At 40.0% G+C, this 14,120-nt stretch overlaps 2 pseudogenes; both read left to right on the top strand.

Moving 5' to 3' along the window:
• Positions 1–1,116: 1,116 nt before the first annotated feature.
• Positions 1,117–3,114, top strand: LOC144578630 (profilin-1 pseudogene; annotated as a pseudogene).
• A 626-nt stretch (positions 3,115–3,740) lies between these two features.
• Positions 3,741–5,154, top strand: LOC100406136 (chromosome alignment-maintaining phosphoprotein 1-like; annotated as a pseudogene).
• The last annotated feature ends 8,966 nt before the right edge of the window (positions 5,155–14,120 follow it).

Below are 14,120 nucleotides of genomic sequence, written 5' to 3'. Positions count from 1 at the left end.
GTGTACACACCTAATACAAAGTGCAGGAAGTCTTGTATTTTGGTGAACGCACCAACAGAAACACCTCATGTGTGCAGATGATCTTATTTTATATACACCTTTCCATTACCCCTTAGGAGCCTGACACCTAATGCTTTTCGCAAAGGCACTTTGCTTAGCCTGGACATGGATTTATTTCAATATCCAGGAAGCTGTACAAATCTGTCTCAAACTGCATTCTATTCAAGGCACATCATGACAAATCCGGACTGGGCCTCCTCCTCTCTTCCTTCACAAAAGCACCTTTAATATCCCCTAGTCTACATTTCTGGACGTCTGAGTCACTGAGGAATGAGCTTCAAGTTTCCCTTAGAATCTGCTCAAACAACTCCTCTGCAAAGAATTCAAGAATCTGGCCTTAAGATACCCCTTTACCCCCACCCACCCCACCATGGCCCGTGGCCACAATCTGGATCACCCGCGATGTCTAGAGGATGCCTTTTCACCTGCCTGCTCTAGTTTTGCTGCCCCTTCCACACACCTTGTCCTCTGCAACCTCCTCTCCTGAGTCCCATCAGACCTTCAGGATCCTGCTTGGCACCCCCTCACCCAGGGAGCCTTCCCGGTCTCTGGGTGGCTTTCTAGCGCTTTGTCCTTCATTCACGAGACTTATCACTGCTTGGTGTCGCCCTTAGGATTTCCTCTTCTCTTCATAAGCTCCTGGGTGAGGGTACCACAGGGCGCTTCACCTATGAGTCCCTTCGGTGTGGGCCAAGGCACCTGCAGGCAGTGAGCTCTGTGACCTCACAATTCCTCCCCAGAAGTCAGCGTTTCCCAAAAGGATGATCACAGAGATGGCATCTGCCTCCCGATGACCGGAGGTTGACCCAGAGTGCAGAGCGAGGCACTCAGTCCCCGCCAGGTGGAGTGAGGGAACCAGGTGCTGTGGGGGTGACTGGGTGCCGTGTGGGTGACTGGGTGCTGTGGACGTGATCGGGTGCGGAGGATGACTGGGTGCGGTGGGGGTGATCGGGTGCGGTGAGGGGTACTGGGTGCTGTGGGGATGATCGGGTGTCCTGGTAGTGGGCAGCCCACAGCAGCAGCAGCAGTGCTAAGAGCAGCCCCAGTAGCAGCGCCATGGCCAGGTGGAATGCCTACATCGACAACCTCATGGTACGGGACCTGTCAGGACGCGGCCATCGTGGGCTGTAAGGACTCACCCTCCATCGGGGCCGCGGTCCCCAGGAAAACCTTTGATAACATCACTCCAGCTGAGGTTGGTGTCCTGGTTGGCAAAGGCCGTTCAAGTTTTTACCTAGGGGCTGACACTTGGGGGCCAGAGTGTTCGGTTATCCGGGACTCACGCTGCAGGATGGGGAATTTAGCGGGGATCTCCATACCAAGAGCACCGGTGGAGCCCCCACCTTCAAAGTCACTGTCACCAAGACTGACAAGATGCTAGTCCTGCCCATGGACAAAGAATGTGTCCACGGTGGTTTGATCACAAGAAATGTTATGAAATGACCTCCCACCTTCGCATGCCCAGTACTGACCTGGTCAGCCCCTTCCCCTTCACCACTCCCCACAGCTTTGCACCCCTTTCATCCCCATACACACATATACCATTTTATTTTTTGGGCCATTACCCCACACCCCTTATTGCTGCCAAAACCACATGGGCTGGATGGACAGACACCTCCCCCTACCCACACCCCTCCTGTGTGTGGCTAGAAAACTTTTTGGTTTTGGGTTTTTTTTTTTCTGAATAAAAAAGATTCTAACAAAATAATAATTTTTTATGTTTTATGATTATTTATTTGCAATTTTTACGCCATATACTTCCAAAATGTTGTTGATATTGGTTACAAGCAAATTTATGTACATGCACGTGGAAAAACACTGAAGGTAAAAGAGATGAGAAAGCACATAGAGGAGAGTAACAGTGTACGACGGAAGGAGTCATGAGTTAATTCGAATATCCTGACAGCCAAGGAGAAAAGGAAGCCTTACAGGTGAGGGGATTTTCATTGTCCACTGAAAGGAAGCACACTATTTCAAAGGAGTCTTTTTTCTAGCACTGCACTAGTGATACAGTAATGTATCTCATGTGTCTTTACATAAAGACATTGATCAATGAATTTTTTTCATCCAACATTTCTTTATAAAGCCAAGGACACAACATTACATTTTATTTCATGAGAAACATTGTTACAGGAAAAGCTAACATAGTTCAAGTAGATAGCTTGTGATTTAACTTGTAAAAAGAAAGAATTTAGACTAACTTATCATAACGTTCCCATGTAAGTTTTCCCTCCAGCAGCTTTCATTTCAACCATACATTTGGCAGAAGTTAATTAACTGGGGACTCCAGAACTGCCTGATGGAGAGTCAGTATTGACCTCAAATCTTTGGATTTGTTTGAAAGCCTACATAACCACTAAGTTGAGCCCCATAAAGCAAAATGTAAGTGACTGGGACTAGAAATTCTTGTCAATGAGCTTCCTTTACTATAAAAGAATCTGACAGTCGTTTGGGTAGAATGAAGATTGGCAACTCAAAAGCCCTTGGATGTCACTAAATGTATAGCGGGGCCAGGTGTGAACAATGGCAAATTGAAGATGCTTAGCCACAGGCACTGAAAACATACAAACATTCAAAAGTGTAAAAACACTGTTGCAGCCAGTCTCCTGGCAGAACGTGGTCTGCCCGCAGCCTGCAGACAGTAACTGTCTTAGAGCAGTAGTGTTTCCTGTTGAGCCGACCAGAATGAGTTCTCTACAGTATACAGCCAAGTTCCTGAATAAAAATACTATTTGAATATTGGATTCTATCAGCCAAGAATACCTGTTTTAGTTCTTTTAACAGTAGTAGGCAATCAGGGTGAAAGGCTCCTCCATATCCATGATAGGGTCCCATGTCATCAGCGTAGAGAAGTTTGTTTTTCTATTTGCTCTAACAAAAGGATATGGACTACCTTAATATAAATAATAAGAATCAGACTATTGGTTTATGTTGATAAGAAGAGTGAGTAGAACATAGCTCTCTTTTATCTCTTTTATCTGAAATGGATCAGAGCACCCCATCGTATCCATCTTGATTCTGGTAGGGCTATTATGAGAATTTACATGCACTAGAAAGGCCCAGCCATCTTGGCTTTCTTGACTTTATAATTTAGCTATGCTTTGGTGAAATTGCTGAAAGATAGCAATATTTAGAAACATAATATTTAAGGGAGATATAATCACTCTTAACCTTACTTGACGTTCAATGCAAATATTTCCAGAAAATTGACCCTGGGGAATTGATCTTCGAGTAAATATTATCTGTGCTTCAGTGTTTTGCAGAGTTGATTTTAGGTGTTCCATTCTTTCAATGCCATTAACAAATGGGTTTTTAAACATGTGACTTATTTTTAAAACTGTAAAGATTTTTCTTAAATTATATTCAAATAAGTCCTAGCCAAGTTAATATACATTAATATCTCTATACTGCCCTTAAGAAAAAGAATACATTCGTAGAAAAATACTTATTAACATAGAACATTCCTTCATTTTCACCTTTGCTTTTTTACCCAATTATTTTCAAGAGTATAGCCCAGTACTGTTGCTAGTAGCCACATATTGTCATTTCCCTCAGTACCAGAAAAGTTCCCGTGCTGGTTCTCCTGATCTGTGGAAGTCTTCCTATTTTCTTGAGCCTCAGAAACCTGTCTTCCCTGAAACCAGAAAAACAGGTTCTTCTGGGCCATCTGAATCCCCCAAAGCAGCCTCAGCTATCTGGAAGCCTGTTCTATTGATACTAAGCCTGGGAAACCCACCCTGTTTCCTGAGCCTGCCAAAACAGCCCCTCCTGCTTCCCCAGAGCCATGCAAACTTGCCCTTTTTCCAGAGCCCCAGAAGCATATCCTTTTCCCTGAACTCCCTAAATCTGCTATATTCTCAGAATCACAGAAGGCTGTTGAGCTTGGTGATGAACTACAGATGGATGCCATAGATGATCAAAAATGTGGTATTCTGGTTCAGGAAGAACTTCTAGCTTCACCTAAGAAACGCTTAGAAAATACTTGATTTCCTTTCTCAAAGAAGCTCAAGAAAGACAACCAAGAGAGCTCAGATGCTGAGCATAGTAGTAGTGAGTACATTAAAACAGATTTGGATGCAATGCATATTAAGGGCCACGAATCAAACAATGATCAAGAGCAGGTTGATGTGGAATCCACTGCTTTTAGCAAAGAGAACAAAATGGACATGACTAGTCCAGAGCAGACTAGAAATGTGCTACAGTTTACTGAAGAAAAATAAGCTTTTACCTCTGAGGAGGAGATTGCAAAATATATGAAGCGTGGAAAAGGAAAGTAGTATTGCAAAGTTTGTTGCTGACGTGCTATGAAAAAAGGTGCTGTTTTGCATCGTTTGGTTAATAGGCATAATGTTCAAAGCCCTTACAAATGCACAATTTGTGGAAAGGCTTTTCTTTTGGAATCTCTCCTTAAAAATCATGTAGCAGTCCATGGGCAAAGTTTACTTCAATGTCCATGTTGTAAATTTGAATCAAATTTCCCAAGAGGTTTTAAGAAACATTTAACCCATTGTCAAAGCCGGCATAATGAAGAGGCAAATAAAAAGCTAGTGGAAGCTCTTGAACCACCACTGGAAGAGCAGCAAATTTGATATTTCAGCACAGTGTGAATATTTGCTCTGCTAAGGTGTTTGATGAAACCATTCTTTGTAAGTATAGCTTATCAAGTAGACTAGTTGGGTCAGTAGACGACATGTATAGTGTATCGTGTTTCACTGTCTCAGTTGTGTTGCTAAGAATGAGCATTTGATTATTTTTCCTGGTCTCTGTCTATGTGGCTATCTTGTAAATCAGTATATTTCCATATATTCCAGGTGGATTAAACTTCTCATTTCTTTTAAGTATATCTAAATAATAATACAAGGAAGTAGGCATTCCATTTAATAATCAAGAGCAAGGTGTACTCAAAGCATTCAGTTAAAGTGTATCTGTGTGTGGAACTAATTTCAGACAATAGAAACTATTAGTTCAAATGTTTAAGAATTAGGCATAAAAAATAAATTTGAGAAATTTTGTTTCCTTACATGCATTTTTAAACCATAAGGGTTATTTTTTATCTGACATAAAATTAGTTTATAAATCTTTTTTTTTTTTTTTTGAGACGGAGTTTCGCTCTTGTTACCCAGGCTGGAGTGCAATGGCGCGATCTCGGCTCACCGCAACCTCCGCCTCCTGGGTTCAGGCAATTCTCCTGCCTCAGCCTCCTGAGTAGCTGGGATTACAGGCACGCGCCACCACGCCCAGCTAATTTTTTGTATTTTTTTAGTAGAGACGGGGTTTCACCATGTTGACCGGGATGGTCTCGATCTGTTGACCTCGTAATCCACCCTCCTCAGCCTCCCAAAGTGCTGGGATTACAGGCGTGAGCCACCGCGCCCAGCCTAGTTTATAAATCTTAATCAGTTACTAGATGTGTATTAAGTGTTATTCCATGAAAAGTTGGAGTCTCAGGGTTTCTGATTTTCTGCTAACGGGAAAAATTGATTAAGTATTTAAAATAGTTTGCCGCCTTCTCCCGCAGGAGACAAGACAAAGGTAAGTGTGATTTTAGGTCTTTCTTGTCCATTTTTGTTTTCAGTGGAGTCTTCCATTCTGTCACTTCTTCTAAGATCTGGTTCTTCCCTCCCCCCTGCCCCCACCCAACACCCACCAGTTCACACTAATAGATGATTCTTAATTGCCAAATGAGTTAGACCTTGTATATCCTACTCCTGGGCCCTACAGGTTGCCTGTGGGGTCTTAAGACCAGGTTCAGAAGTAGGAACTGAAAGTCTTTCAGATTCACAGTAGAAAATTTTATAGACATTTCTGTTAAAGAAATATATCAATTTTATGTATTTCAGTTCTGTTACTGTAAATACCGTGTTCATGTAAATACCTAAATATCTGTTCACGGATTATTTTATACTATTTTGTCAAATGCATATCAACCAAATTAAAAAGAAAGGCTTTCATGTCAAAAAAAAAAGGACTTTTTGTCATCTACATTAGTTATTTCTCTTAATGCTATCTCTCCCCTAGCCCCCCACCCCGAGACAGGTTCCAGTGTGTGACCATCCCCTTCCTGTGACCATGTGTTCTCCTAACTCCCACTTATGAGTGAGAACATGCAGTGTTTGGTTTTCAGCCCTTGTGTTAGTTTGCTGAGAATGATGATTTCTAGCTTCAAAAGACATGAACTCATCCTTTTTTATGGCTGCATAGTATCCCATGGTGTACATGTGCCACATTTTCTTTATTCATTCTATCATTGATGGGCATTTGGGTTGGTTCCAAGTCTTTGCTCTTGTGAACAGTGCCATAATAAACATCCGTGTGCATGTGGCTTTATCCTAGAATGATGGATAATCCTTTGGGTATATACCCAGTAATGGGATGGCTGAGTCAAATGGTATTTCTAATTCTAGATCCTTGAGGAGTCACCACACTGTCTTCCACAATTGGTTGAACTAATTTATACTCTCACCAACAGTGTAAAAGCGTTCCTATTTCTCCACATCCTCTCCAGCATCTGTCATTTCCTGACTTTTTAATGATCGTCATTGTAACTGACATGAGATGGTATCTCAGTGTTTTTGATTTGCATTCTGTTCATATGTTTGTTGGCTACATAAATGTCTTCTTTTAAGAAGTGTCTGTTCACATCCTTTGCCCACTTTTTGATGGGGCTGTTTGTCTTTTTCTTGTAAAATTGTTTAAGTGTTTTGTAGATTTTGAATATTTGCCCTTTGCAGATGGATAGATTGCAAAACTTTTCTCCCATTTTGTAGGTTGCCTGCTCACTCTGATGATAGTTTCTTTGCTGTGCAGAAGCTCTTTAGTTTAATTAGATCCTATTTGTCAATGTTGGCTTTTGTTGCCATTGCTTTTGGTGTTTTAGTCATGAAGCTTTGTCCATGCCTATGTCCTGAATGGTATTGCTTAGGTTTTATTCTAGGGTTTTTACGATTTTAGGTCTTACATTTAGGTCTTTAATCCATCTTGAGTTAATTTTTGTATAAAGCATAAGGAAGGGATCCAGTTTCTGCTTTCTGCATATGGCTAGCCAGTTTTCCCAACACTATTTATTAAATAGGGAATCTTCTCCCCATTGCTTGTTTTTGTCAGGTTTGTCAAAGATCAGATGGTTGTAAATGTGTGGCGTTATTTCTGAGGCCTCTGTTCTGTTCCGTTGGTCTATATATGGGTTTTGGTACTTGTACCAAGCTGTTTTAGTTACTGTAGCCTTGTAGTATAGTTCAAAGTCAGGTAGCATGATGCCTCCCACTTTGCTCTTTTTGCTTAGGATTGTCTTGGCTATGCGGGCTCCTTTTTTGGTCACATATGAAATCTAAAGTAGTTTTTCCCAAATCTGTGAAGAAAGTCAATGGTTGCTTGATGGGGACAGCACTGAATCTATAAATTACTTTGGGTAGTGTGGCCATTTTCATGATATTGATTCTTCCTATCCATGAGCATGGAATGATTTTCCATTTGTTTGTGTCCTCTCTTATTTCCTTGAGCAGTGGTTTGTATTTCTCCTTGAAGACATCCTTCGCATCCCTTGTGTTATTCCTAGGTATTTTATTCTCTTTGTAGCAATTGTGAATGGGAGTTTATTCATGATTTGGCTCTCTGTTTGTCTGTTATTGGTGTGTAGGAATGCTTGTGATTTTGGCACATTGATTTTGTATCCTGAAACTTTGCTGAAGTTACTCATCGGCCTAAGGAGATTTTGGGCTGAGTCGATAGGGTTTTCTAAATATACAGCCATGTCATCTGCAAACAGAAACAATTTGACTTCCTCTTTTCCTAATCAAATACCTTCTATTTTTTTCTCTTGCCTGATTGCCCTGGCCAGAACTTCCAATTGTATGTGGAATAGGAGTGTTAAGAAAGGGCATTTCTGTCTTGTGCCGGTTTTCAAAGGGAATGCTTCCAGTTTTTGCCCATTCAATATAATATTGGCTGTGGGTTTGTCATACATAGCTCTTATTATTTTGAGATATGTTCCATCAATACCTAGTTTATTGAGAGTTTTTAGCAGGAAGCGCTGTTGAATTTTGTCATAGGCCTTTTCTGCATCTATTGAGATAATCATGTGGCTTCTTGTCATTGGTTCTGTTTCTGTGATGGATTACGTTTATTGATTTGTGTATGTTGAACCAGCCTTGCACAGGGATGAAGCCAACTTGATCATGGTGGATAAGTTTTTTGATGTGATGTTGTATTCAGTTTGCCAGTATTTTACTGAGGATTTTTACATCAACATTCATCAGGTATATTGGCCTGAACTTTCCTTTTTTTGTTGTGTCTCTGCCAGGTTTTGTCAGGATGATGCTGGCCTCATGAGTTAGGAAGGACTTCTTCTTTTTCTATTGGTTGGAATAGTTTCAGAAGGAATAGTGTCAGCTCCTCTTTGCACCTTGGTAGAATTCAGCTGTGAATCCATCTGGTCCTGGACTTTTTTTGATTGGTAGGCTATTAATTACTGCCTGTATTTCAGAACTTGTTATTGGTCTATTCAGGGATTTGACTTTTTCCTGGTTTAGTCTTGGGAGGATGTATGTGTCCAGGAATTCATCCATTTCTTCTAGATTTTCTAGTTTATTTATGTAGAGGTATTTACAGTATTTTCTGATGGTAGTTTGTATTTCGGTATTGGTGGTGATATCCTTTTTATCATTTTTTATTGTGTCTATTTAATTCTTCTCTCTTTTCTTCCTCATTAGTCTGGCTAGCGATCTATCTATTGTGTTGATCTTTTCAAAAAAAAACCAGCTCCTGGACATTGATTTTTTTTTTTTAAGGATTTTTCATGCCTCTATCTCCTTCAGTTCTGCTCTGGTCTTAGTTATTTCTTGTCTTCTGCTAGCTCTTGAATTTGTTTGCTCTTGCTTCTCTAATTCTCTTAATTGTGACATTAAGGTGTTGATTTTCCACCTTTCCTGCTTTCTCTGTGGAGCATTTAGTGCTATAAATTTCCCTCTACACACTGCTTTAAATGTGTCTAAGAGATTCTGGTCTTTGTTCTCATTGGTGTCAAAGAAGATCTTTATTTCTGCCTTCATTTGGTTATTTACCCAGTAGTCATTCAGGAGCAGGTTGTTCAGTTTCCATGTAGATGTGTGGATTTGAGTGTGTTTCTTAATCCTGAGTTCTAATTTGATTGCACTGTGGTCTGAGAGATTGTTATCATTTCCATTCTTTTGCATTTGCTGAGGAGTGCTTTTCTTCCAATTATGTGGTCAGTTTTAGACTAAGTGTGATGTGGTGTTGAGAAGAACATATATTCTGTTGATCTGGGGTGGAGAGTTCCATAGATGTATATTACATCCTCCTGGTCCAGAGCTGAGTTCAAGTCCTGAATATCCTTGTTAATTTTCCTGTCTCATTGATCTAATATTGACAGTGGGGTGTCAAAGTCTCCCACAATTATTGTGTGGAAGTCTCAATCTCCTTACAGGTCTCTAAGGACTTGCTTTATGAATCTGAGTTCTCCTGTATTGGGTGCATATATATTTAGGATAGTTAGCTCTTCTTGTTGCATTGATCCATTTACCGTTATGTAATGCCCTGTTTCTTTTGATCTTTGCTGGTTTAAAGTCTGTTTTATCAGTGACTAGGATGGTAACCCCTGCTTTTTTTTGTTTGTTTGTTTACACTTGCTTAGTAAATCTTCCTCCATGCCTTTATTTTGAGCCTATGTGTGTCTTTGCACACGAGATGGGTCTCCTGAATACAGTACACTGATGGGTCTTTATTCAATTAGTCAATCTGTGTTTTTTAATTGAGGCATTTAGCCCATTTATATTTAAGGTTAATATTGTTATGTGTGGATTTCATCTTGTCATTATGATGCTCGCTGGTTATTTTGCCCATTAATTGATGTAGTTTCTTCATAGTGTCAATGGTCTTTACAATTTGGTCGCTTTTGCAGTGGCTGGTACAAGCTGTTCCTTTCCATGTTTAGTGCTTCCTTCAGGAGCTCTTGAAAGGCAGATCTGATGGTGACAAAATCTCCCAGCATTTGCTTCTCTGTAAAGAATATTATTTATCCTTTGCTTATGAGGCTTAGTTTGACTGTATATAAAATTCTGGGTTGAAAATTCTTTTCTTTAACAATGTTGAATATTGACCTCCATTCTGCTTATAGGGTTTCTGCCAAGAAATCTGCTGTTAGTCTGATGGGCTTCCCTTTGTGGGTAACCTGACCTTTCTCTCTGGCTGCCCTTAACATTTTTTCCTTCATTTCAGCTTTGGACTCCAGCCTGGGCAACAAGACTATAACCCCAGTCTCAAAACAAATCAAAATGAATCAAAACAAGGGGAGGGATAAGGACATCTCAAAAGTCCCAAGGCCTTTTACCAGTTTGGAAAGGGAGAGGGAGGCCAAAAGCCCAACTGGTAAAAAAGCCTTGACCCTTTGGCCAGCTTGTTGGGCCTCTGGGTTCCCTTCCTCTGAGCCCAATCCTAAGCCAACCAGTTTAAGGTTTGGGAAATTAACTTTTCTCAGTTTGGAGGATGCATCTGAGGAAAGTGTCCCATAGTGTGGAGACACAATTACCTAACTGTGAAGAGAGGACAGAGGAGGAAAATGGAAAATATATTTTTTCTTTTTTTCCTCTTTTTTTTTTTTTCTTTGACATAGACTCTCACTCTTTCATAGGCTGGAGTGCAATGGCACGATCTCAGCTCACTGCAACCTCTGCCTCCTGGGTTCAAGAGGTTCTCCTCCCTCAGCCTCCTGAGTAGCTAGGATTACAGGCAGGCCATCACCATACCTGGCTAATTTTTGTATTTTTTATTTTTAGTAGAGACCAGGTTTCCCCATGGTGGTCAGGCTGGTCTTGAACTCCTGACCTTGTGATCTTCCCACTTTGGCCTCCCAAAGTGCTGGGATTACAGGCGTGAGCCACTGCACTTGGCCAAAAGATTTTTTTTTCAAAGGAGTCCCAGGGGTTCAGGATGCATTCGATAGGGTTACAGACTGAAGATGGATGGCTACCCACCTAGAAACAGGGGAGTAGGCACACCTGGTTCCCTTCTCTACCTAACAGATATACCCGGGTATGTGAGTGAGAGAAGGATGTCCTCTTTCCCTTTGCAATCCTTGTATCCCTGAGTCCCAGCAAGCTTGGCAGGTGCCACCCATAGATACCAAAGCAGCTTTCACCATGAGGCAGGGAGGGCCTAGAGAATAGCAATTATCCACTTTCACCCATGTCTCTATCCCACCTACTCTCAATAGCCTTGGAGTTCCCTAGACCTCACTGATGCCCTGGACACTACTCACCCAGGAAAAGGAACAATATAATGGATGAAACTGGAGACCATTATTCTAAATGAAGTAACCGAGGAATAGAAAAGCAAACATCTTAGGTTCTCACTCATAAGTGGGAACTAAGCCACGAGGATGCAAAGGCACAAGAATGGTACAGTGGATTTTGGGGACTTGGGGAATAGGGTAAGATGTGGGTGAGGGATAAAAGACCACACATCGGGTAATGTACATTGCTCAGGTGATGGGTGCCCCAAAATCTCAGAAATCGCCACTAAAGAACTTACCCATGCAACCCAAACACCACCTGTTCCCCAAAACCTATTTAAATAAAAAAATAAATAAAAAGACAAAAAAGTTTTTGAAGTCTAGGATAGGGAAAAAAAGAGATCTTATGAATCTATAAGACATACTTCTGTCAGCATGGCTAATAGGTTTATGTATTTATGTGTTGTGCATGCAATGTTTCTCTACTATAGAGAGCTCTAATTCATTGACTTAAAGAAAAATACAAGTACATAAATCAACCATTTTATCCATAAAAGAAGAGTAGTCAAATGCTTTTTCAAGTTCATGTGATTTAAGTAAAACCTTTTATAAATAAGCTGGCTTTCAAATTATTGTCAAAATAATATCAAAAATGTTGTAATAATGTTTAGTATCTTTGTTTGCATTTGTTGAGCAAGTGATTTCATGCTTATTCTTGCAGAAAACTGTAAGATTTGTCATAAGGGTTTTAAAACGTTAACCCAGCCCAAGAAAGAATGATCTTTGCTTGTGTAATTTTGGATAAATAAGATGTGGAATAACTTGGTTTAATGAAAACAGCTGCATTCTGAGTTATTGGTACAAATACCCTTATACTTAACCTCAAGAAAATTACTTAAATAGACTGGGCAAAGTGGCTCGCACCTGTAATTTCGACACTTTGAGAGGCCAAGGTGGGTGGATCACCTGAGGTAAAAAGTTCTAGACCAGTCTGGCCAACATGGTGAAACCATGTTTCTCCTAAAAATACAAAGCATTAGCCAGGCGTGGTGGTAGGTGCCTCCAGTCCCAGCGACTTGGGACGCCGAGGCAGGAGAGTTACTTGAACCTGGGAGGCAGAGGATGCACTGAGCCAAGATCACGCCCCTGCACTCCAGACTGGGCAATATGAGCAAAATTCCATCTCAAAAAAAAAAAAAAGAGGAAAATTACTTAACACCTGAAAGTCACAGCTATAAAAATGGTTAACAGGGAATTTTTCTTTAATAATGGCTATCATAGTTTTCATAAGTAACCTAGGTAAAATATTAAATAATCTTGTAAATGTAATGGAACAAATCGTTGTAAACAGACCTGTCGTATGATTTGGGATTTAAGGTTATTTGTAGATATTAAGTAGCTGGGTAATTTCCAACATAAAAAATACAGGAAAACATTTTTTAAATGTTCTTATTTAAAAGTAAGTATCTTTGTCTAATTCAAAGCTTCTATAAAAGTTATGTATAAAATGAGGTAAAAGGAACTAGGAAATAAGACATGTAAAGAAAGTTAAAGATATAAAGAGGAATTTTTGATAAAGAAGGTGGAAAGAAAGCAACTTTACATAAGAAGAAATTTTACGTGGTAAATTTTTTGTCCTAAAGTAAAATGACTGGGTTGTTCAAGAAAGAGAAATATTTAGGCAAAACAGAAAGTCTAAGCATGTTGTGAATCATCTATGTAAATTGTAATAAGATTAGTTAATAGAAACTTTGTTTTTTGTTTCGTTTTGTTTAGAAAACAGGGTGGTATAATTTAGTTGGGTATGAGTAAGAAGAAAATCATAATACTCTTTCTAGAGGTGGGTCTTTTATATTAACAAAATTATATTAATAAAAACAGTAATTGGTTAAAACAAGATTTTATGTAACATATTTCAAAGATTTTACTTAAAATACTTATTTTTGAGATGCAGTCTCACTCTGTCACACTGGAGTGCATTGGTCCAATCTCAGCTCACTGCAACCTTTGCCTCCTGGGTTCTAGCAACTCCATCTATACTTCTGTTCATAAATCATGGGCTTTCATAACCCCCTTGCTCAAGTTTAATAATTCGATAAAACTTCTCACAGAACTGAGCAGAGAAACTTTAACTATGCTTACCAGGTTTTATATAGGATACAACTCAGGAAAACCAAATAGAAAAAAAATGTACAGGACAAAGTAAAATGGGGGAAAAGATGGGGTGGGTAGTCAATCTTGGTAAATAGCCATGGTTAAGAACTCTCCATCCTTTGTTTCTGTAAGAACAGCTTACTGCAAATGAATACCCTTTTCATTATGACTTAGATGATGCTTCCTCTTTTAGATATCACAAATCCACAAACTCGCTAAATTCTCATTTTTCCCTTATAAATTAATCATTTTGTCTTCAGTGTTCAGAACAAAATACTTGTTAAACACGCTTTGCTTAAATTTTCCTCCTTTTCTCAGCCTCCCCAACTCCGTTCTGCCTTCAGTCTGAGCCAACATACAACGCCCCCTTTATGCCCCTCCTAAGAACAGGCTGACTTTTGGGTGAAACATTTCCTAAGCCTGAATCTGATTTTGCCATTCTCCACTCTTCCTCCCACCTTCCTTCTAATCTTGTTTTCTCCTCCATATGAAACACAGCCCTTTTCTGCCTCTTTTGAGATGCTTGCAGATCTGATGCTTGGTGCTTTCCCCATTGCAATACTCCTTTAGAATAAAGTCACTTATCCACATCTGAATTTATTTGGCAGTATCTAGAAACACCCTCAGGACAATAAGAATTACACCCTCACAGAGGACATCA

The sequence above is a fragment of the Callithrix jacchus genome, chromosome 12 (assembly GCF_049354715.1).
Source record: "Callithrix jacchus isolate 240 chromosome 12, calJac240_pri, whole genome shotgun sequence".
NCBI lineage: Eukaryota > Metazoa > Chordata > Mammalia > Primates > Cebidae > Callithrix > Callithrix jacchus.
Note: the sequence above shows the minus strand (reverse complement) of the source record. Positions and strands in the feature narration are given on the sequence as shown.